General features: G+C 45.2%; 1 long non-coding RNA gene across 6 annotated transcripts in view; it reads left to right on the top strand.

Annotated features, from left to right (window-relative positions):
* Nucleotides 1-22,488, top strand: part of LOC146693199 (uncharacterized) — a 115,645-nt gene extending 93,157 nt beyond the window's left edge. For 3 of the 6 annotated variants that reach the window (XR_014923915.1, XR_014923918.1, XR_014923919.1), the window contains exons 4-5: nucleotides 16,336-16,390; nucleotides 20,896-22,488. This is a non-coding gene — a long non-coding RNA (uncharacterized LOC146693199). Of the gene's footprint in view, nucleotides 1-11,816; nucleotides 15,719-16,335; nucleotides 16,391-20,895 lie in introns of those variants that run through there. The other 3 variants (XR_014923920.1, XR_014923916.1, XR_014923917.1) reach the window with 3 other exon arrangements.
* The last annotated feature ends 1,868 nt before the right edge of the window (nucleotides 22,489-24,356 follow it).

Genomic DNA, 24,356 nt, shown 5'->3' with positions numbered 1-24,356 from the left:
AGGTGACTGGAAAGGAAAAACTCAATGCATCATGGGAATCCCCGGCAGCCTACGTCTATTGCAGCATAACTAAGGGAGGATTCAGGGTCACCTGGTCCAGCCCTAACTATATGCTTTAGCAAAAAGGAAAGTTTGAAGCCTAATCTTGAAAGTAGAGATAGTGTCTGTCTCCTGAATCCAAACTGGAAGCTGGTTCCACAGAAGAGGGGCCTGAAAACTGAAGGCTCTGCCTCCCATTCTACTTTTAAATACTCTAGGAACAACAAGTAGGCCTGCAGAGCGAGAGCGAAGTGCTCTAATAGGGTGATATGGTACTACAAGGTCATTAAGATCAGATGGGGCCTGATTATTTAAGACCTTGTATGTGAGGAGCAGGATTTTGAATTCTGGATTTAACAGGAAGCCAAAACAGGAGAAATCTGCTCTCTTTCTAGTCCCTGTCAGGACTCTTGCTGCAGCATTTTGGATCAGCTGAAGGCTTTTCAGGGAGTTTTTAGGACTTCCTGATAATAATGAATTACAGTCGTCCAGCCTGGAAGTAATAAATGCATGAACTAGTTTTTCAGCATCACTCTGAGACAGGATATTTCTAACTTTAGAGATGTTGCACAAATGGAAGAACGCAGTCTTACATATGTGTTTAATATGTGCGTTGAAGGACATGTTGAAGGACATTTTGGGCTCCTTATATAGACACAATATGGTAATATTATGTTGAAGCACAGTACGTATCACTCCGCGAGGCTCCTGCCTACGATAGCCGTAATGCTCCGACAATCAATCGAGCGGTGCGGGTTCGTAGCTTAGCAAAGTCGTACAGACAGATCTTTGAGCGCCGTCTACATAAAATCGGTTTGAGGTCAGTAAACACAACCAGAATTCATACATAAGGCACACCGGATTATAAGGGGCTCTGTCGATTTTTGAGAAAATTAAAGGATTTTAAGAGTGCCTTATAGTACGGAAAACACGCCAATAATGACGGCCCGCTTGCATGTTCTACAAAAAAAATGTGTTTTGTTGTGTATCTGACAGACAAAAGCCAAACCAGTTCCACATCACTGAGGTTTTCGCATTTTTACAAACCTTTTCTGGTTCATCCGTCTCATTCAACGATCCGCTGTCGCCCTTCTCGTTCTCCGTCACCGCCATGTGCGTATGAAAACAGAGGCACTGCGCATGAGCGTTTTACCCATATTCTATCGTGATATTTCATTTTCTTATCAGTGCCCAACATTGTATTACTGTGAACAGTATGACATGGCCCAGCCCTACTGGTTAGTTTCTGCTTTTTGTCTAAACCACGATCTAATTTTCATGAGCCAATCAGGATTGAGAATTCTCAGTGATTTGTGATGAAGTGTCATCAAGTCTTAGAACAGTTCCTGTTATCTGGCTTCAAGCGTCACCTTAATAGTGTTTTATCTTCTCTGTGGCTGTGAAGGCGGTCGGATCCAGTTTATGAAAGCCGTGATCTCAGTGAGCTCAGGGACTTGAGGAAAACTCAAACCTGCTGAACCACACAGCTCCTTTGGTTGGCAAACTGAATTGTCATTTCAAACATACGTCTAGTATGTTTCTCTGACAGGCTCGAGCTGCAGATGCTAGCTGATGGGCATGGATGGACCCCGGAGCATAATAAATAGCACTTCCTTTGAGAAGCCTGAACAATCTCATATTATCACCGTATCTTCATCACCTGTGCACGGGCACCCTTCTGTTGCATTTGATCCTAACATGAGCATTTACTTGTTGTTACTGTGCTTCAGGCGTGTGTTGTCTGAGCTTGTTTGCGGTTTCGTCCGCACAGCACACATTGATTTTAGTCATTTGCTTTCACTGAGCTTATCGGCACCAAGCGAGCCGTCCAATCAGCCGCAGGCGCACGCCCTCAACTTCCTGGTCTTTACCGACCCATGACAACCGATTGAAGCGAGAGGAGTGCGAATGCCCCTTCTCCTCATCTTGTCTTTGTATTGTCCTTTTTTGCAATGGCAGACACATTTGTGTTTATTTCACTCTCACTGTGTTTTCATTTTCTTTTTTAATTCGTCACATTTCCTCAGGAATAGCAGATCCAATTAGATAGCTCACCCTCGAAAGGATGGGATCATTATGTGGAATGTAACACAGAAATATGTACAACGAATGCTCTGAGACCGTGAAAATGAGCGAAGCAGGGCTATAAGCATTATGAAGATGTCTGTCAGACAATACACAGTGGCGGTAACGGCGCTCAGCTTTCAGCGGCAGCACCAGCTGTGCCCGATCCGAATGGGCACTGGCAGGGATCCAGGCCCAGAAGGGTCAGATGAGGACACAAACAGAAGAGAGGGGGGTGGAGTATGTTTGCAGGGCAGGCAGAGCGATGGAGAGAGGGGGAAATGATTGTGCGGAAGGGGGCGGGTGGAGGAGGAGGAGAGAACGAGGGAGCGTTTGGTACGATGAAGGAAACAAAAGGACGGCAAGAAAGGCAAACAAAGCCTGTGCGGGAGGGTTAGACCCATGAATTTGTTTGCTGATATACAAAAGCTGCATAGACACAGATGTCCTCAAGTCATCATCCACCTCGAACACGACACATATGATCCGGCTTGTTTGCATTACATTATATCTTAGTGCAAAGTGCGGTACCGAATCGTGCTTTTGTGAATACCTTTCTGTGTGCAGGAGAGATTTTTCTTCCTCTTAAAAACTCATTTTTCCTCGTCACCCCAGAGCAGACTATATCATTTAACACTCACGCAGCTGTATTGTTGATAGAGATGCTCTGGTTGGCAATTTCTGGGCCAAAGACAGATTGGGCAGATAGCCAGAGCAAGCTTTTTTTCTCATCTTCTTCCAGGAAAACCAAGACGTCCTTTTTTTTAATAAAAGATGACAGTCTTAATCTTTGAGTGCAAATTCAGTTATACAACTTTATGAAACCAGATGCCAGAAATGTAACATTTTGCATTATCCATCATTTGTTGTTTAAATATTTTATGGCCATGTTGGGTGAAGGTGAGGTCAGAATGCCCCGTCCTAATCTCATCACAATAAAATCCACTTCATTCATTATTAGTCGCGTCTTGGATGAATCTCTGTCTCTCAGGAGGACTGACTCATTCCAGTTTCTATCTACACTTCCCATCATGTCTGCCTGCAGCTTCAGTTTCAATCCTCTTAGCTTTTTCTTCCCAGTGCAAGAAACGAGATTCCCAAGACTGGAGCCAAACGAGATCACACAAACGTTAAAACCGTATGAAGTAAACACCATCAGAGGGGAGATCACCAGGCCAAGCCAACAGATGCTGAGTAATGCAGAGGGGTCTTTCTTTACTGAGTGCCAAAGAAAAAATGAGTGAGTAATTAGTAAATTAGTGACCGTGCAGTGCAAGAGCGTTAAGGAGCTTGGCATCCCACTAAGGATTTGGAAAACAGTTGATTAGTTCATTCCTGGTGGCCCTCAGGAGACGCTTTGACTCACATCTCTTAAATAAATCTTTCTGTATCTTTATCATAAAGCTGCATTTTTGCTATGTCTGATTTCTGGCTTTCCAATAAATCCCTGTACATTCGTCCTCTCTTCACCAACACAAGTCCGCCGCTAAACAAATGTAAAATGGGGCATTCAGCACATTGGTGAATAACATTGTAGTCTATTGTCAGTTTATAGGAATTCCATTCATCGGTCCCAAGAGAGCAACACAAAAGGCAGGCTGTAAAAAGCAACACACGAGCTTAATTTATAAAACGCAAAAAGGACCGAATTCAAAGTACAAGCAAAGGTTTAATAAAAGGAGCAAAGGCATGAAGACATCCTGGGTTATACCACAGGGTTGAGTTGCAGAGTGGAAGCAGGTGAGCAGACTTCCAGGTGATCCGGCAGGTGGGATTGGTCGGTTTGAAGAGCAGAAAGAGGAAACTAACTGAAAAAATGCCAGAAAATCAAAACTATGAAAAATGTTGTTCTGAGAGAGTCGCATGAACTCCGCTTATTTCAGAAAGGGATTCCTCTGTGTTTAGTTTGGAGAGATGTTTTGGCTCCATCGTGTTCTGGTTGTTGATGTGTCCTTTATGTTGGATCTGTTTTTGGTAGAACTTGTGCCAAATTTTTTCTCTTTATGGGGAATCATAGAAGTGGTCATAACCGTAAACCTTTCATAGATTCTGACAAACTCGTTGCTGTTGTCTTCATTTTGTCTTGGTCTAACTCATTGAAATGGGACCTGGCATTTTTCCGTCAGTCTGCTCAACGTCCGTCACATTAAAATGCTTTTCAAATGTGAAATCTAAAACTTGAAAAACCAAGCGAGGTGGACGAGTTCTACTCGAGTGTGAGGACGGCCAGTGTCGGACCGTTGCGGTGCCGCCATTTCATGTCAAACGGACTCTGGGGAAGATTAGGAGATACTTTTGTCAGACAGGCTGCGGCTGAATAGATGGAAAGAAAGGGGAAATTTAGAGAGTTTGAGAAAGAAAGAGGCAGAGCGAATGAAACTGGACGATGAAGAGCCACGGGGAGACCGAATGAAAGAAAAGGGGTTGAAGAGGGAGGGAGAGGTAAGTGATAGAGAGAAGGCCAAATGTGTCTGGGAAAGTTTTGGAGCTGAGGTGCATTGTGGGAGAGCAGACAGTGTGTCTGGGGGGTCTGAGGTGTGGATTAATGCCAGCGATTGGAGGAGGGCTGCCGCAGTTGTGCGTGAGCAGAATATCAGACGAAGGGAGAAGAGAGGAGAGAAGATGGAAGGGGTACAGACGCAGAATTTTGGAAAAGGCGATATTCTCCGCTCGTGTTGCATGAAGGAAAGCGCCAGTAAAGTTGAACAAAGATGTAAAACGGCGTACTTACAGAATCCTAATTTGCATGGAATCGAAGCTATTAGCAGCTGTGTAAGTGAAAACGCTTCACCTTGAAGTGTGCGCAGAGCTGCTACAGTCAGCCGTCCAGGGCACTGAGACTCGGGCCTGGGTTCATCAGGTGCGTTTCAGGCAGAACCCATAATCCACGATCTATGAAATGGCAGCGTACAACTTTTATTTCTGCATGAAGCAATTTGAAAGGATTACCAGGACTGCAGCAAACACATCTTATGAACTCGACACAGTCAAATTTCATTATAGCAAGATTATTGCAGATCTACTTTGAGTTAAAGGGTATATTTGGTTTTGTTCCCTGAAGGAAACTTCATGCTAGTTATCTGTATGCTAGAGATTGGACTGAAATTGGTAGGTCGAGGCCACTGAGAAATCGGGTCGAGGCTCACTCAGAGGGCAGAAGTGCACAACAAGCTGGTTCACTCCTCGTGTTCTTGGCTTGTTTGTTGTCCTGTCTGGGCTGGACTTTAACGCTGGTCCGAAATGGGTACGTTGGGAAACTGTTTAGGAAATTTAGCAGCCCCGTATGAAGATTTAGCTACATTTTAAAGAGGAAAAAAGCAGCTGCTGGGTCACACCTTCCCCAACGAAACCATTGCAGCTGACCATGGGAACACGTGTTAGTGAATATCCACAGTGTCAACTCTGCTTATTTTAAAGCTTCACAGTGTTTCCTTCTGTGTAACGAACTTACTGAGGTATCAGGTAAAACATAAGCTAGGAACATTTTATCTTCCACCGTTCATTGTCTGGTCAGAACTGAAAGTTAAAATGATTAAAGTTGTGCTTGAAAATTAGCCATGCTAATACAGGCACATTGTGTTCACTGAGGCAGTCTCTTTCTGTGGAAATTAGATTTTTTTTCCTCCAGCATAACTTTAAATCAGTTGTGGACTGCCAGAAAGTATTAATGCATATAATCTAGTGTAGATGTTCTTCTTTTTTAAAGTATCAATGGCTACAAGCTTCACCAGTTTAATGATTTCCCAAAAATTCAACTACAAATGTAAGTGTAGGTTTGACTACATGTATAAGCTCATGGAAGATTTTGTTGAAAATGTCCATAAAGACAGAGCAGAATTATAGAGTGCACACCTGTGACACAGCACTCACATGTGAAGCAGACAACACTGAATAACCTGTAAAGAGTAACTGAACAGGCCGTGGGAGAATTTGTAAAGTCTGTAGGGACTTTGATTGGTTGTAACCAGACTAAGGCTTATGGGGTGCTCTTGGCATGTAACTGACCGGGGATAAACTATGGAGAGGTTACTGGGCAATGTGCTGATTTGCAATGGCTTCGACTTTAAACGTCCGTGACTTGCTGGATTTGCTTCTAACATCTGAGTGCCAGGTACCTTAACAGGAAGCTGGTTGGTACACAGAGTTGATAAAAAACAGCTACAATTTTACCTTCAGTCTTCGTGGTCCTCATGTGGACTTCATATGGTCACATTTTAAGCAGTAATCTGTTTGAAAAAGTGGGACAACACTTTGCTACGGTGTGGCCACCTTTTTTCAGTGTTTCTCAGTCCTGTCTAATGTTGGAAGCTTAGCCGTGTATGGCAGGTTAGTACGTGGATGGGAGACTTCCTGGGAGGGAATACCAGGTGACCTCTTCCCTTTAAAAGAGAGTTTTTCCTTCCCACTGTCACCAAGTGCTTGCTCAAACGGGGTAGTTTGATTGTTGGGGTTTTCTCTCTTTTACTTTAGGCTTTTACAATATAAAGGAACTTGAAACGACAGACTCTTATAAATAAAATGTCTTTGTTTTTTCTAAAGACAGGAAGTAATTCCTAGTTTCAGAAAAACTAGTGCGAGATGACTAAATGTTGACCCCTTGTGGCACAAACTAGCGCTGTTTGCAGAATGACAAGTGAAAAAAAACCCCATCAATTGAAGGCACAACACAGAATAACGCTAAAATAGACCAAACTTATTTCAGGGTGAAATCTACGATAAAATCAAATATGGCTGCGGATTGGTAAAGGTTTGGCGTAGTCGAGTGCTTGAGCCTCTGCCCACAAACTGTGTAATCGGATCCACACATGCGTTATTTTCGGACAATCTATTTCTTACACTTGAATACCCAGAATTCCTGTGATGTGATGTCAGCATGCAGCACACGGCTGTTTGCCAAAACAGCCAGTCTGTAACACCAAAGAGTACCAGGGACAGAGTAAGCTTTCAGCGGGTCTCAAGGAGCTGATACTGCTGCAGTTTAATTCTTGAAGATATCTGCATCTTCTACCTGAATTTAATTTGTGTGAAAAAGCCCAAACTTGCAGCCCTCTGTCAGTTGGGAGTGCGTATTTCAAAACTATCTGAGTGCCGTATCGATTCAACTGCTAACCACTCATGTCCTATGATGGACCAGAGTGTATGTGCTGTCACCAGCATTTACAGAGCTGCACCTCTGCACCTGATCGCTCTGAGACTAAAACCGTGCCAAACAAGCCCCTGTTCCCGGTGTTCGCCCAGTGCCGGCCACTCTCACGGTCTTATTACTGGAGCTGCATGTTATCAAAAGATATCAGTGACAGAGGACATTTTTTGCAGTATTATGATACAGTGAAATCTGGAGCTGCTCCCGAGCTGTGAAAGGCAGGCATATGGAGAAATGGTCTGTATCTGTGCCTCGGTAAACCAGAGCCAAGTCCCGAAATGACTCCTTCTTTTCTGTTCGCAGCTGAGGCTAACTAAAGATTGGTATTTGTTTTTGGTGCGGGGAAGCTTTCCAAGAAATGTGTGCGTGCATGTGTGTGTTTCTGTATATGCACTCGTTAGTGCACGCACGAGTGTGTACGTGCATGCAAGTTAGTCTGCTTCTGGCTGTGTGTGACGCTCTGGGAGACGAGGATACGTGTGTGTGTGTGTGTGTGTGTGTGTGTGTGTGTGTGTGTGTGTGTGTGTGTGTGTGTCGGAGTAGTAGGGCATTTTGGGAAGAGAAGGACTGAGTGAGTAGTAGCTGTACCTGGACTCTCCTGTCCTCCCTGCTTTTTAAATGCAGAGGAAGGAGAAGAGGAGGAAGGAGTGTGCAAGGAAGAGGAGGGGGAAAAAAGGAGAGGGGGGAGAGGTTCAGGGGTGACAGGAGGACGGCTTCATGGCTGCATTTTCCTTTCGCTGCTTTTCCACACTCCCCTTTCTCTTTTCTGTTTTGCCTTATTCAGCTGAGCGAGGGAGGGAGTCAAAGAGAGGAGGAGAGTTTTGCAGATAAAGACTGAAAAAGAGGAAAATCAAACCTTTTTTTCACTTTAATTTCTTCTTCGTAGGGCTGGGATCTTGGCCGTGTTACAAACAGATGCTGCTTGTCATTTGCTCGTAGTGCAGGGAGGCAGTTTGTAGAATTAACAGGCTTCTCGCTTGCGTATAGTTCTTATTGCTGCCGCGCGCTAAAGCAAAATTGTAAAAACACCAAAAAGAAAAACTGGGTTTTCTCTCTTATCGCTCACTTTTCTCCTTCTCCCTCCTTCTCTCCCCCTTCACTAGTTTCTCTTCCCTTTGCCTTTTTTCTTTTGTCTCACTCTTTCTTTACCCTCTTCTCGAGCTGCCTTTCAGGGTGCTCGTGCTACTGTAGTTGCATGTTTGAGCCTTTTTTTGTTCTTCTTTTCGATGGGCCACAGTGGAAATGATTGCCCGTACCTTCTGCCAAAGCACCGTAGGCCCTGCAGAGTAGAGAAAAGAAACATTTGGAAACTAAACGTAAAGGCAAATCGGTAAGTCATCGTGCTACCAGTGTCCTCGGACCTTTTTTTCCCTTTCTTTGCTTTCAGGCTGGTAATGTTGAGCAGTGTGGTTGCAGATTTTTCCTGTCGTGTTTACCGTTTGCTGTTTGCTGTGGTGAAACGGGCCTGATGCTACCTGTTGGCCCGCGAGGAATATCTGTTTACGCTGCATGATATTACAAAGTGCTAACGACATGCCACTTCCTCACCTCTCACTCCTTCACCTCTGTTGACCCCCCTGCCCCCTTTCCTTTCTTACACACACACCACCTCTGTTGCTGGGTAGACTGGGCGTATAGCACCGCTGGGTTTGGCTGCCACTGCTGTTGTTCATTGCCGAACAATGCAGGTGGTGGCCTTTTGCTTGTTTTAGTTTGTCTCTGGCACGCACGCACACGCACGCTGGTGCGGCAGCGCGGGCTGGCAGGGTGCTGCGGCCCCCGCCGACCTCTTTGTTCGGCCAATCTCAAGGTGTCTTTCAGCTCGCTGGCAGAGACCCACTGACATACTTTAAGCAACTTGGCAACAGCTTCAAAGTCAGACATCACATTTAAATTCAGGCCGAGGGAAAAGAAGGAGAAGGAAGTTTAAATGTCTGAAAGTTAAAACTCATTCTGTTTTCTTCTGTTGGTGTTTGTGCTGCAGAACGACAACATTAGACAAGAATGTGTTCAAATGTGGGCTCCGCGTCATCTTAAAGTGCATCGCTGGGTTTTACCTGCAATCACATTTTTATACTGTGAATTTGCTGGAAAACATTTGCAAAATTAAAAGCTGTAAAAAAAATTTCTTTCCCAGAAATCAAAATTGTAAATATTTTGTCGTTATAGTTTTTGTAATTCCAGCAAATGTCAAATAATAAATATCTGTGCCGCAATTCTGTATTCAGTTATTAAAACCTCTTTAATAGCATTTCTTAAGAACTTTTGTCTTTAATTGTATTAGTTTGAACTCAGCATAATCCAGAAATTCAAGCTGGCATTGACTGATTTTTTGAAGAGAGCATTTTCCTGCTGTTTAGAACATTTTCTGTTAGCAGCCACATGCGTGAATTTTTCCAGCCATCGCTCAGTGAAACGACTTTGTCAGAGTGGGACAGAGGAGCCGGCGTAACTACTGCAGGCGCATAATATGAGGTTCAAGTATCTGGCTGTGATGCAGTGCATTGTGGGCCTACAGTGAGTGACTCCAGTGTGTGCTGAGGCATAAATAAAGGTTTTATGATTGTTTTTGTGGGAAAATTATTTATAATTATTATTTCAGTTCTTTTTTTTTTCTATGTGGATTTATTATTTTTTTTGCATTAAACACAGCGATTAAATGTTTTCTGTTAAAGGCTAAACTTTGCTCACTCGTGAATCATTTTTCCAGGCTGAAGCTGAATATTGGGCTCAGAGAGTATCACACTTGGAGCTATGAGTCGTGTTAATTGGTGGAATCGAGCTTTTCTCTTCTTTGCTGCCTTTCGAGCTGATTCCTGCTGCTCGGGGAAACAGTCGGACTTGTTGCACACACGCAGACAAATACGTTTGCCATAAATCTAAAAGATTTCCATAATTAAAGCTGCTCATTTGTTCCGTGTCGCCACGCTGATGGATTCCTGAAGTCATCTGCTCGCAGCCCCAAACCCGTAGATCCGAACTTGTGTTAAGTGACACCACAAGCTTGTATCTACAGGTCTGCGTCTGTGCAGCTCCAACCACCCCAAGCAGGATCAGCGGCAAACGGCGGGGGCTGTGCACGGGCTCCCAAAAGCTTTAACTGTTTGTGTCACAGGCACAGTCCCGGGGTTGAATTGTAGCTGAACTCTAACTTCTTACTCTAAATACATCGAATCGCCGTTTAACTGTGCAACAAAACTCCTCACACGTCCTCCGAGCTGAAATGGTTTCTTTGTAGAAGAAGAAATGGGACTTTGAGAGGTTAACAGTAAGCCAACAAGGAGTCAATTAAAAGCAAAAATGTAATTACAGCTTGTGTGCATTTCAAATGTTAGCTTGCAGAAAACTCAGCAGGTTTCTTCAGTCAGCAGTCAATTAGCTGCGGTGTGGCCTTCCTGGTGTTAATGAAGAAGACGCTGGCCCAATTAGAGAATGCATACAGATGACAGTCGGTAATGCTTGTTTTCTCACAAATGGCCATTACTTCTCATATGCTGACAGTTAAAAAAGAGCAGCAGGAAGCATTTTTAATTTCTTATCCCCCCCTCCAGAAAAATGTAAAATACTGCTTCAAGAACTGATTTTTATTTGATGTTTTTAACCATAAAAATTCCAAATTAGCTCACAAGAAACCCTTTAAATAACAGGCTGCTTCTCTGCACCTGGTTTTACAGAAATATACATTAGTAATTTGAAGAAATGTGGAAATATTTTTCTGTAGTTCCATACAGTAAAATCTGCAGATGTGACCAGTCAGATTATGTGTGTGTGTGTTTGTGTTTGTGTGTGTGTGCGTGTGTGTGTTTGTGTGTGTGTGTGTTTGTGTGTGTGTGTGTTTGTGTGCGTGTGTGTGTGCGCGTGTGTGTGTGTGTGCGTGTGTGTGTTTGTGTGTGTGTGTGTTTGTGTGTGTGTGTGTTTGTGTGTGTGTGTGCGTGTGCGTGTGTGTGTGTGTGTTTGTGTGCGTGTGTGTGTGCGCGTGTGTGTGTGTGTGCGTGTGTGTGTGTGTGTGTGTGTGTGTGTGTGTGTGTGTGCACTGATGGATTCAGGTCTCATGTTGGAGACCTTTAGCAGCTGTGACATTGATGTCACTGTTGTGTATATACTGTAGTGTCAGGTGTGCACGTTCCTCTCTCTGCGTAGGAAAGCTCGAAGGGCCAAACGCAGCGAGAAGTGCAACATTTCTGACTCCAAGGCGACTTTAAAAATCTGGTCAGCATTTGGGCAGAGGTGTGTGTGTGTGTGTGTCTGTGTGTGTGTGTGTGTGAGGGTCAATGAGAAGTCAGGGGTTTGGAGAAGCTGTGGAGTAAGGCATGTTTATCTGCTTTGTATATAGAGACCGTATCTAAGATACAGAGTTGCACTGCCAAGACAGATGGGATGGAGTGATGTCACGAACCAATAAGATACGACTCTTTGAGCCCGTGAGCAGCTTCCTTTTCCTGCTTCAGGCCATTGAGCCCTGTTGGCCAGGTCTGCTTGCTCCCAGGTTGAGGTAGTAGGTTGTATAGTTGAGAATTACACCCCAGGAGATAACTGTACAACCTCCTAGCTTTCCCTGAGGTATGCACGGCACTCTGCACAGCTGGATCAATATAGTCCACTGTTATTATTTAACGGCGTGCTAAATCGAGATACCGCACACTCAACGTGGTCAATAACATTTCCCGACACTTTTTGGCCTGTTAGTGCGCGCGTGTGTGTGTGTGTGATTGCACATCATGAGTTGGTCTGTGGCCTGTTCGGGGTCAGATACCCGTTTGCATTTTAATATTGTGAAGCATTAAATCTGGACCTTTGTGGAAAATATTTTGAAATGCCTCTTTCTGGTTTCATTGATGTTTCTTTTGGGTTCAATAAACTTCTTATTTTGTCTCGCCAACTATCCAAAAACTGAGAAACATTTTCTTCATTTATTCCCAAAATTGTTGACAGTAATTTTCTGACATGTTTTGCTTGTGCTGCAGTGTATCGGATGTCCACAGCCGAAGTGTGAATGTCTCTTCCTGTAATTTTTTGCGTACTTCCGACTCCAGCTCTGTTTGTGTGCCAGCTGGCAGCGGAGATCTGTACTCTATGTTTGATGTGAAGGCAGCAGCGTTGGCCTGTGAGATCAGAAACGCTGCATTGTTGCGTGGCCGATAGGACTGACGTGCACCGAAGCGTCACCGGGTTTCCGTTCCGAGGCAACGGCGATAACCTCATTAGTGCTGATGACTGCGTGGAAGGAGGCCGGCTGTTTCGGTCTTGCTGTTTGTGCGGTGATGGATACGAAGGGGAGAAAAGCACGGGATTCAAACGGGAGCCCGCCACTGTAGCGTCCCAGTCCGCTCGCCATCAGTAACATCTGCTGTCAGCCTCGACAATTATTGTCACAATATTTCCAATCGGCAGATGCAGACTGCTGCTGTCATTCTGTGTGACATGTGAAATATTGTGACAGTCAGGGAGGAACAGGAAATAAACTGATTGAAATGATTACTGCACAGCAAAACAGACATTTTCATGGTTCTGGGCTGGCTTCTCCAGCCTTGGAGTGGATCTGCAAAGAAATCAAAACAGCAATATTTGAACTCTAATCCTGAATGCAAACCGAGCAGCTCTTCCCTCTGCGGCTGTCTTCTAACCCTGACGTTTTGCCTCTTCTGCTTTGCTGCTGGCAGCAGTGAACCTGCTGGATTTACAGCGTCCAACACTCCCTCTTCAGCAGCAGTAACATGAGCGCACTGGCCTTCATATGTTATATACTGAGGCCTGGCACTCGTCTACAAGTGCATATGTTTACAGCAGAGGAGCATAAGGCTGCCCCCTGTTGGTTAACCCTGTGAAGGATCCACCTCAGGTTAGAAGACCGCAATAATTTCATTTGTACAAATGCATGTGTGCTTTTACATTGACCATGTGTGCATACATCTGTGGGCAGTCCCAGGAGAAAGTTTTAGTTACGTTTTCCATCTTTTTTTGCAGAATTTGACACTTTTAAAAATACATTTAAGAAGTCAAGAGTATATGTGCACCTTTTTAGTTGACCTGTTGTAGTCAAGCCTTTATTTGTTATCAGGTTTGGTAAAAATAAAAAATAAAATCAAGATTAAAATCACGAAAACTCAGTTTCTACAAAAGCTTGTATGCTCTGTGAAATGAAAACAAGATTGATTGTGGGTCCTTTAATCATTTCAAGGCTAAATTTGCGTACAGAGTGTGCTTTGGCACTGTCTTGCTGAAATGAGCAAGACCTTCAGTGACAAAGAAACGCTGCAGATGTATCGCTCCACAGATTGTGTACGTCATTGAGCATCACTGGCTCTCAGGCCACAGAATGCAGCATCTGTAATTTCCAAAGATGTTGTAATTAGTGAGACCACAGGGAGTTTTCCAGTAAATAAAGTGCTTCCATTTCTGAATCATATTTATTTATGTGTTTTCTATGCATGAGAGATTTCAAACTTGCATTTGTGGATGGTTTCTGAGTGAGCTGTGTTCACTGCTGAGTGCTCCTCATGAGCACGTTCATTATTGGTTTTCAGCATTTTCCTGTGCGTAAAGTTATCTCACATCTTTACTGTGTTGGTGAGTAGTTTAGCAACATTTCACACAACGTTTAATGTTTGCATCTGCCTTTGCTGCAGAACGACTCTCGGCCAGCTTTGCTCCGGGCCAGCACGCCATCAGGTTACTGACATCACACAGAAAAATCTCCTGACGGTGCTAATTACTGCAAAATGTTTATGCACTGTTTCCAGTTGAACATTGATGATTTTCACAGAAATCCAGTCAGCACAGGTCAGACGTCCTCTTCCTGAACCTTTCTTTTCGCCATCCCGTTGCCATAGCAACGACCTCCCGACCTCAGCTGCGATGGTCCGATGTGACAGGTGTCAGTCAAGTTCTCCGGTCGGGAGCGCGTCATGCCCGTCGTCGCCCCACCCAGCGGCCGTGTTTGTTTCTGGCTCTGCAGACCTGCTGCAGGTTTGTTTGCAGTCCTGCTGCTTTGTTGTCGTGCGCGTGGGCTACAGCCTGACAGATCTGGGTCTCTCTTGACGTACCGCTTGGCTGGCCGGGTGCAGATTCCTGGCCGTTACCAGCAGATAATAAATACTTGGAGAGAGCGGAATGGGATGGGTAAATCGGTGGCACCTGAGCTGGATGCAAAGTTTCATTAGCCAGGTGGTTTATTATTTTGGCTTTTGCACATTTATCCACACGCGTGTGAAGTTTAACCATACTTGTGTTTGAGCCTACACGCCTCAGCGTGCATGCGTGTGCGCCTTTGTCTGCCTGCTGCAGGCTCTCACCATCAAAGCAGGCTAATATTAGCACCTGACAGAAGACTGGCTCTATCTGGACACAAAGCAGGTGATAAATGAGGATTGCTGCATTGTGTGTGTGTGTGTTGCGCGTGCACACGTACGCGAACGTGTCAACGGGGAGACTGTAAAATATGTAGCATGATTATTTTTCACAACGGCTGGCTTACAGAGGTGGATCGTGCTGCAGATCCAGATGCTCGGTTTTCTACTGCAGCTGCATTGAGAAGCAGCACGACGTGACGGGAGATTAGCCGGGCTGCAGACGCAGGCGGTCGATCGCTCGCAGAAGGAAAGCAAGAGGGCAGTGTGGTCTCGGGGATTTTTCTTTTCTTCCTTTTTTTCCTCTCTCCTTCCCAGCCTCTTCGGGCCCGTCGCTGATTTGAGCCTGCAGCCAGTTGTAGGTCGCTGCTCTCCTTCGTTTCGCTCCATCTGTCCCTCCCCCCATCATCTCTCCTCTTTTTCTCCCTCCCTCCCTCCCTCTCACTCTCTCTCCCTCTCTCTCCATACCAAAGCCTGGGGGAGCCAGTGGAGATTAAATGTAGCCTGTATAAGCCAAAGCACATCATGTAGCAATGTTTCTATGGCCCCTCTCTCTCTCTCTGAGAGGTTAGTGTGAAAGAGGTCGGCTGGTGTGAGGCGCAGAATAAGACAGCAGACAGAAAGACTGGAAAAGTGGATTTTTGTTGGTTTTTCTTTGCATGCCAGCAAAAGAGTGGATTTGTTTTCTGTTTGGAAAATGGACAACAGCGAGGTGGGAGAAAAAAAGGAGAAAAGGACGACTTTCTCCTGCCCCTAACCCCCCCACCCCCCACCCTGTCTGATACAGAGGAAAAGTGGGCCTCTGGCTGTAAGCGATTACAGCTGTGAGGCAAATTAATGGATGATCTCTCCCTCTCTTCTCGTTCTCCTTCGATCAGCACGGGCAGGAGAAAGAAAAAGACTGAGGGAGACTCTCTGGGAAGGAAGAGAAGGGAGAGGGAGGTATGCTTTTTCTTTTTCTCCTGTCTTCCCTCCTTTCCACCTCTGCATGTGATTGGAAAGAGAAAGCGGAGCGAGACAAGAGATCAGCAGGCACATTGGTTTTTGTCCTTTAACTTGGGTGTGCGTGCACGTCCTCCCCCTTTGTCACCAACCTGCGCCCGAGACCTGCAGGTTTGGACACAAAGTAAGTAGAGGCTGTGTGTGTGTGTGTGTGTGTGTGTGTGTGTGTGTGTGTGTGTGTGTGTGTGTGTGTGTGTGTGTGTGCGCACACCCCCCGCCCCTTTCTCGCCCCTCCTCACGTCGGTGAGGCAGAAGCTGGCATGCTTCACTGGCTGTGAGCGCTGATTCTGAGGCTCAGCTCTCTTCTTTTACCTCCTTCTCTCGCTGCCTCTCGCCTACCTGTCTTACCTAACCTTAACTAGTGCATCCTTGCAGTGCTTTGTTTTCCTGGAAACGGTCTCAGCGACTGTCCTGACCGGACTGCGTGCGTGTGTGTGTGTGAGAGAGAGAGCAGCAAGAGCAAAGTGATAGAGGGAGAGGGAATGTGCACATGGTTCATTCCGGCTCAGTCCTACCACCCATCCTCATCTTTCTCATCTCCGTGCCGCTCGCTATTTATTCCGCCTGAGCTCCAGCAGGACTGACCGGCCTCGGCTTTGTACCGCTCTCATCATTTTTTCTTCAAATAAAATGAAAGGAAATCTCTTTTTCTGAGCGTTAGCGGAGCCTTGCTGGCGTGCTGTAAGTTTAAATCTGAGCTTTCTTTCTCTCTGTCTCCTCTTTCTTCCCCTCCCTGAGCAGGCAGTGAGCTCGGAGAGCAGCGAGCGATTGGGGCATCCTGGATCCAAAGGGGAGGGTGAGTCGATACCAACAAATTCTCTTCCTCTCCGCTCCCCATCTGTTTCCTACGCTTTAGACCACCATGGTAGCAAGAAGGAACTGTAGAGCTTTGTCATCAGGCTTGTCTTTTTCCCTGCGCAGCCTCTCGGGAGGATTGGGAAGCTTGTGCTGAACAGGGATGTGCACTTGTAAGCACTGAGCGGTCGCCAAACGATTTTTGTTGCACCAGGCAAAAGGCATGTCGGTCGGACGAGCATGCAAGTCATCGTGTGAGATGGACTGTGAGATGCTGCGCTGGTCTGGCGCAAATTTCAATGCTGAAGCCGATGCATCCACGCGGGGCTTTTGTCTTTTGCATCTCCTGCAAGTAATGGTTACTAAAGGACAGAAGCAGATCTTTGGACATACAGTACGGCAGCAGGCTCTGTACCTGATGGCAGGAGGCATTTTTCAAAGTGCTGTATTGTTCAGCCGAGGTGGGGGAGGGGGAGAGAGATAGTTGAGGGAGGGGGGCTGGCCAGTGTTGTGTCTGGCTGAGGCTTGCACTTGTTGTATGCTCACGAATGCATAGGGGGCTGTGGAGCTTGCAGCTAATGCATTGCCTCTGAGGCTGTGCGAGGCAGAGCTCACTCTGTATGCAGGAGACGCTCTGAGTCCTCATTTGACTTATAAGCAAGTCCAGCACACGGAGGTTATTCCTGCGCAGGAATACGAGTGATTTCCGAGAGGGTTCAAAGCAGCTGTGCAACGAGGGAGAGGAGTTCGTTTAGGATACGCGTCTTTCTCCATCCCTGAGACCCTAACTTGTGACGTTGTGCTTTCATGTCCACGGGTTAGGCTCTCGGGAGCTGAGAGAGATGCACAGGCAGCGCTATCTCCCGCACCTTCCTGCCTCCAACAATGGCGACCGAAGGGGGGGGGGGGGCCGTGGCGCAGTGAGCTAAGGCGTTAACCATGTCACACTTCACAGCTTGACTCACACCCTGGCATGATGTTGTTACCTGGAGTTTTCACTCTTCCCGTCTGCCCGCTTTGCCGCCTCGCTTCTTCACAGCACATGAAATCAAGTAGAGCTGGTCAAATATCTGGGCTTCAGTTGATGGGAGTGTAGCATCGTGCACGCTTTATTGAAGTCATGTGACAGAGCTGAGGCCGCCTGAGCTAAAGGTGTGCAGAGGGGTGACAGGAAGCGATCATCTTGTTACAGCTGAGGCTCGATTCTCGCAGTATGGACCACAAGCACCATGTTGGACCGCATAGAAAAGCTTTACGCTAAAGTAACATGTTGATGAATCTCCGCAGGATTCTGTGTTTGAGTTTTCGTGTCACGTGGTCTGAAAAAGAGGGCCCACTCAGAGCTGTAATGGCTAATAATGACTAATACTTACTGTTAGTTACTAATTTTTTAAAAACAGCTTCAGGTGGAGCACTGAAGCTAACAATGCTCGCTAAAACCAGTACATGTTCCTGCTAAAGCCAATAGGTGTTGCTGAGCAGCTTGTGATGGATGGTGCTAATGCCGTGGCGATGGTGTCAGTCTCGTCTTGTGCACAGTGATAAGTCTTGCAGCCCTTTTGCAGCAGGCCTGGATACTTGCTCGGCGTCCGTGACTTGAGAGCAGCACAGAGGGATGTCGAGAGCGTGACTATGACAGCTCTGTACATGATGTGCTTGACCTCAGCAAACCCTCGCCAACATTAACGCTTATTCGCGCGTGCCAACGCAAAGCAAAGGTGACAACGTGAAAACACTGGCAGGCGGCTAGCAGCCATCGCCGGGGCATTTCTAAACTACGATGATACCACCACCGACCGCGATCCATGAATGAACGGTGCAGCTGCTGAGTCGATTCTGATTGGACTCTGGTGTCTAGCTGCGACACTTTGTCATCGATAGTAACGAGGATCCTACCTGCTGACTTGGTCATAGAGGCACGTGGTGGCTTTTGTTGCACGAGCTTCATTTCTCACCCAGCTGCTGGTTAATGGGTGAGATCTGCACATCCACTCCACCCTGCAGGTCGCTCTCGCGATACCCATTTGCAGAACAGCAGCAGCTCTTTGACTACCTGATTCTTCGATATCTGCCTGAACTCCTACTCCACCGTGTTGTGGCATTAATGGAGCGTAGCAGGGTATCGATGATAAGTTATCTCCATGGATACTCCCCTTCATGCAGAAAGTTCAGTGCTAGATTTGTGCGTTTCATATTTTAGCAAGGTAATTAGCAGGGTCGATGTACGGTGGTGACCCTAATGCTAAACTCATTTTCATTAGTAAATGCTTCAGTGTAACGGTTTCCACTTCACTTGTGTTTCTTGCATTGACAGTTATGTGGTATAATATACCGATGTGTTGAGCTTCACCCTCTCAGTGCTTTGCCTCCGATCAGAAGAACCTTTCATCGTGTTGTTGATGAACCAACATGGACTGTAGCTTGAACCCTGCTGTCTTATGTAACGCCTCTGTGAGCCCCGTCTCTTCTTTTACATTCTCTCTGCCTCCAAATCGCTTTTGATTCGCTCAGCTCAGTGAGCGCACACTAACCTGGAGCAAGTTAGCGCCTAGCCGCTAAGCTCCAAAGGAGCCGCAGGCTTGTGTCGTCCATTGTTCGGCTCCTCTGCACACTGTCTGTACACTGTGTCCCCAAAGCTGAGCCAGACATGGAGGACAGACACTTACAGTGTGACTGCTGGGCATGTACCAGCTACGATAAGCTGCTCCATCACCCAGATTATGTTAGGATCTTTATAGAAAATGTGTTTCTGTGCTTGCTTTTCCACAGCAGAGTCTGGAGTGGTGGTCTGGAATAACGCGTGCCTTGCAAAGCTGCTGCACCACACAATCCCAGGGATTTACTCTAGTCTAGTTTTAGTCTCCAGACTTGCAAAATTCAGCCGGGAATGGCAACAGTTGATTGTAATCCTGTTTAATGTGGACGAACTTTCCGTTAAGACGGACTGCTGAAGGCCGACCCTGGTGTGGGTTTGTGAGGACGGTCCGTTGGTTATGCCTAAACCCTCTCGTGAAAATCGAGTCAGCTTATTTCAGAGTAAAAGTGAGAAAGCTCGATCGGCACGCTGTGAAAATGCATCGACGTAGGCGACAGACGGCTGGCGATGAGCCTCTTTGTGGCAGCGGGGATGGTTTCCCTCTGCATCAGCCTCGCTCGCCAATCTGCAGCTTTTTTTCTGCCACTCCCTTCGACACACAGCCGCTCTCTGCTGCAGGCGGGAGAAGCTCATTCATCAATAACCAGTGTGCTTCCTACACTATCTGTCAACACGTCTGTGATGTGATGTGTGTGTGTGTGTTCCCCATACTGCAGAGGGGATCGCTGCCCCTTCCAAGTCTGTCGGTGAAACAAGATGGCGTCGCAGCTCCACGTGGGTCCTCTCGTGCCGGCCAATGCTCGCTACCCACGGCATCTGAGAGCAGCAGAGGGCATTTTTTTGTTTTTTTCTAACTGTTGCACACCTGGGGCCGATTTTCTCGCCGCGTAGCTGGAATTGCTGAGGCTCTCCTCGGCTCTGCAGCTTGGCCAAAGATTTAGAATTTGGGGCACGTCCAGAGCTTTCATTGTTTCTCTCATTTCTGTTCGCCCGGTCTGGGCACCGACTGCCAAACTGTACGCTGTTTTGTCTGCCATCTGGGCGGCTTTGAAATGCGCTGGTGGGATGGACCGGTGCATTTTCAGCATCACTTGTCGTTTGTCTGGGTGTGTTGGTGCGCAAGCCTGTGTGAACGAGGCAAGTTTAGAGGAGCTTTACGCACAGCCGCATTACAGCAGCAGATTAACCAGACTACAGACTAACGAACCTCATTAATCTGAGAGTCGCCCACAGTATGTCAACAGTCACACACACACACACGCAGGCGCACGTCTGTGCATTAAAAAGCTCCTCCAATAAAGAGCCAGGTAGTGACGAGCGGCAGCTGCAGGTCACTTTGCATTTAAAGAAAGGCTGGAAATCCCCCGATGAGTCAACGTGTAACCCTCCTGTGCATCATCATCATCGTCGTGTGTTTTTGGTGGTTTTTGTACGTTTGAAGGAAAACATGCTGAAGCACACGAACCAGAAAGCTGTGCTCATCATTTCTTTTTGTTAACATATTTATTTCAGTTGGTCGGGGAGATAATATCAGAAACATATTTGGTGGTGGGAGAGCGATGCATCAGCTGGATCTGGATGAGATCAAGTCTGTGACACAATTTGAGGCTTTTGCTTCTATGAATCAGTGCAGCCTCCTATTACAACATAACAGTGATTATGAGCTTTGTTTATAACGGTAAAAATGACTTGTCCTGTATTTCAGTCTTTCCTCTGAAGCTGGAGTCGATAAAAGTCGTAAAAACTCTTCCTGTTGAGCGATAATGTGAAAATCTTTTCAGAATGTTATTAAAGCAAAAGCTTTTATTTTCTAAACACTAACAGGTATCAGTACAGAAGTATTTTATTGATTAAGATAAACTGAACAGTCATGCTGTAAACACTGAATCGTTTCATTCTTTCTTTTAAAGCAGAAAATCCTGCAGGATCTGCAGTGGATGTGGATCTGCAGGATCCACATGTGCGCGCCGACCTGGACGAGGCACCTTCGACTTTCTGTTCAAACTGAACAGGCGTCCTCTGACGTGTGTTCATGAAGAACGTTCAGAGCTGCGATCCTTCTTTGGCGCCGATTACCTTAAATGTGAAATAGAGGGTGCGATTTAAAGCTTAAAACTCTGTCCCAGTACTGGAGCTGTCTGAGATGAATAAACTTCCATCTAATTCCTGTCTCAGTGAACTGTCTTGGTATTGTAGCTTCATGCTGCTCTGTTCATCTGTGGTGGCTGTGATGCTTTTGTTTTAGCCTTCACAATGTGCTTCTAGTGGAAACGGAGCGAAGAGCAGAATTTGTATCGTGTGTGAAGTTCCTGTTAGATCATTTAACAAAGCCGGCGCTCGTTATAACCGACACGATACTGAAATATGCTGCATCTCAGATTTAAGCCAAGCTACTGAACAGCACTGCAGCTCGACATACTGTACAGAGCCTGTTACGACCTGCCCAGCAGTCTCGTGTGACTCAATTCACCATTTTTTCTCCAAACCCAGTTTTCCGACTGGTTAATGTGCTCCATTAATCCACACACACGTGTGTTTTTGGATATTTCCAGATGATCCAGTTGTGCTATTTTTAGACTATTTGTCACAAGTTGTTTTATATTATATTCTGATGTAAACTTCGATTCACCCTCCTGTGTTATCTCAGTTTGTGGAATAATTTGTTTAATTCAAACCGACTGTGGTGAATCTGGACGCCACGTTTGTTCATATAGATACTTCAATTTCTTCTGAATAAATATAGAAGTTTTTTCTCTTCCTTCTGATGTGTCCTACGTGTCTAAATAAAACCTCACTGCTGTCATTTCACGTGACTGTCAATTCTTTCAACTCTTACACTTATTAATAGAAGCTCTGTGTGAAGCGTGAGATTCGGCCGTCTAACGTGTTTTTATTTCATCTTTGGGAGTATTTTTATACTCTATTATTAAAGCTCCTACTGTTGTTTTTGTTTCTGTGAGTTACGGAGACGTGTTACAGGATCTCCTTAAAAACAATAAATTAAAAAAGACAGCTGACGAGGACGATGTCAGTCTTCTTTCAGCTCTGTCCATATGTCTTTAAATGAGACATTTTTATATTGTTGTGAAACATGAGTCTTTTTCTGACCGGACCTACATTAATGTTTGCATGATTTATTAAAAGTGTGCAGATATCAATAAGTGTTTCTTTGTTGCTTTTAGAGGAAAATCAGCACATTCTTGGTTTCAGTGTTGTGGTTGTGTTTTTCAGGCTGTGCTCGGGCTTCGTTGTGTAACAGCTTTTAAATGACTTTGTCTCTCTCTCTCTCTTGCAGCCTTTTAGACCAGGTCAGGACATGTCGGGGAACAGTTCATGAACACGAGATGCATATAACAACCAGCTGCCCACACGCTGTGTAGACATCTTTCTTTTATAGCTTATAGTTTGACCAGGACATGCTTGTGATCTCTGACAGTAGGAGCTGCTTTTTAATGCTTCACATGTCTCTGTAATGTAAACATGTAAATAAAGTCTTAATGAAATGTCCTTGTTTTCTGTTCTTTGACGAAATGTACCAACATTTTAACATTTATGGGAAATGAAGAATGCTAACACAGATGTGCTAGTGTTAGCTAATGTGTTTCTTATTCATATATGAAACTTATTCACTGTGTTGGGCGATTTCTAGTTTTCTGCTTCAAAGTATAATTGTTGACATGCAAACACTAGCATGCAGTGTTTTGTGAGCAGTGCAGTGTTTAAGATATCAGTGCTAATGTACCCCAGTATCTTTGGTCACATGTCAACATGGTTAACAGTCCAACACCACACGTGGTGAATTTTTATACACTTTGAAAAAATGTCTAGTCCGGTTTAAGCACAATGCAACACAGTACCTTTAAGTGGTACGGCTAAAACTGTGATATATGCAGTGTACTAGTACCTCCAACCTAACAGTAACAATATTCTCAAAAAGTATACTATTAAATTTGATACATAGGTCACAGGAGAATCCTCACGTTTCACCGGTCCATGCAGCACAGTTCATTCTACCTCATCCTGCCTCCTCATCCTTACTGATTCACCACATTTCCAAGAAGTACTTTGAACACCCCGAGAGTTCTGTCTGGACTTGTTACTTCCACATAGCTGTTGGTTTAATATTGGACGGTGATAACGAGACGGATTATGGACACATAAAGCTTCTTTTGCAGAAGGATTAGTGAGTGCGAAGATGGTATGAGAGTACACGGGGCCTGTACCTTCTCCAGAGTTCATCCTATGGTTGGTGAAATCAGATCATAGCTATAGCTTCACACACATACACATACAGGGAAGATGATGCTGCAAATAATAGTGTATTTTTTGGGAAAATCAAACAATATCAATTTAGAATAAAGGAACATTTTTTTGTGTTCATTGAAATAATCTTTGAATAAAGTGACGCACTAATGGATCGTTCAAAGTTGTCGTCTTCATTTTATTTTCACTTCTTAAAGAAACATCACATTTGTAACTACACATTTTTCTCAGTGAGCTGAATGCTAGAGTCAGCCAATAATAATGAATCATGTCAGTTTCTGCTCACAGTTATCAGGTAAGTTCATCAGGATTGACTTTAGTGGCTTTCTTTACATGCAGAGTCATTTAAAGAATGAGTATCTAACAAACACACACTATGTTAAACCTGCGGGCACATATTTGGATGTATTTCACTGTTTCCACACTTGGATGTCCCGAGCCTCTCACCTCCACGTGAGTCCATCTAACACTCGTCCTGTGATTTGCCATGAAATGCTTGAATTATAGAAAACAAACAGCAGAGTGGAAATTCGTTGTAAAACATGATTTTTAACAGGATATTTTGACGTTTGGTTTTAGAGTCGTGCTTATTTTCCAAAACTGTCACTTGAGACTCAATTTCTGCATTTTTTTAATGTAAAATGAGGAAAAATCAAATACAGATTACCATCTAATCAAATGTATTTCTTTTGGTATTGATTGTAATGTCTTAATGATTCAAAGATGATTAGGACTGTTGCACCAAAGAAGCTGATTAAATCTGTTTGTCAGCCGTGACCACTGGAACAAATATGAGGAGGCACAGCGAGCGTCCCCACGGCCCAAAGCCGAATACCTTATTTGACATGATATTTTCTGGTCACCCGGTTCGCTGTCTCTCGCTCTGCCTCCATCTCTCGCACGCTCTGCCTTTAAATCCACGCAGAGATTTGGCTCACACACACTGGAGCTCTCTGCAGCCGAAAGTAGGCCAAAAGGCATCTGAGGACAGGGCGAGGGAGAGACAGGGCGAGGGAGGGACCATTACATGAGGGAGGATATGAGTCTGTCGTTCGTGCACCTTTCAGTCCCGTTCATTTTTAGTTGCTTCTGATCAGATTATGTAATA

Source organism: Copadichromis virginalis, linkage group LG14 (assembly GCF_057382275.1).
Source record: "Copadichromis virginalis isolate Kocher_CV1m ecotype Utaka linkage group LG14, C_Virginalis_male_GT1.1, whole genome shotgun sequence".
NCBI classification, from domain to species: Eukaryota; Metazoa; Chordata; class Actinopteri; order Cichliformes; family Cichlidae; genus Copadichromis; species Copadichromis virginalis.
This window is presented reverse-complemented; position numbering and strand designations above follow the sequence as displayed.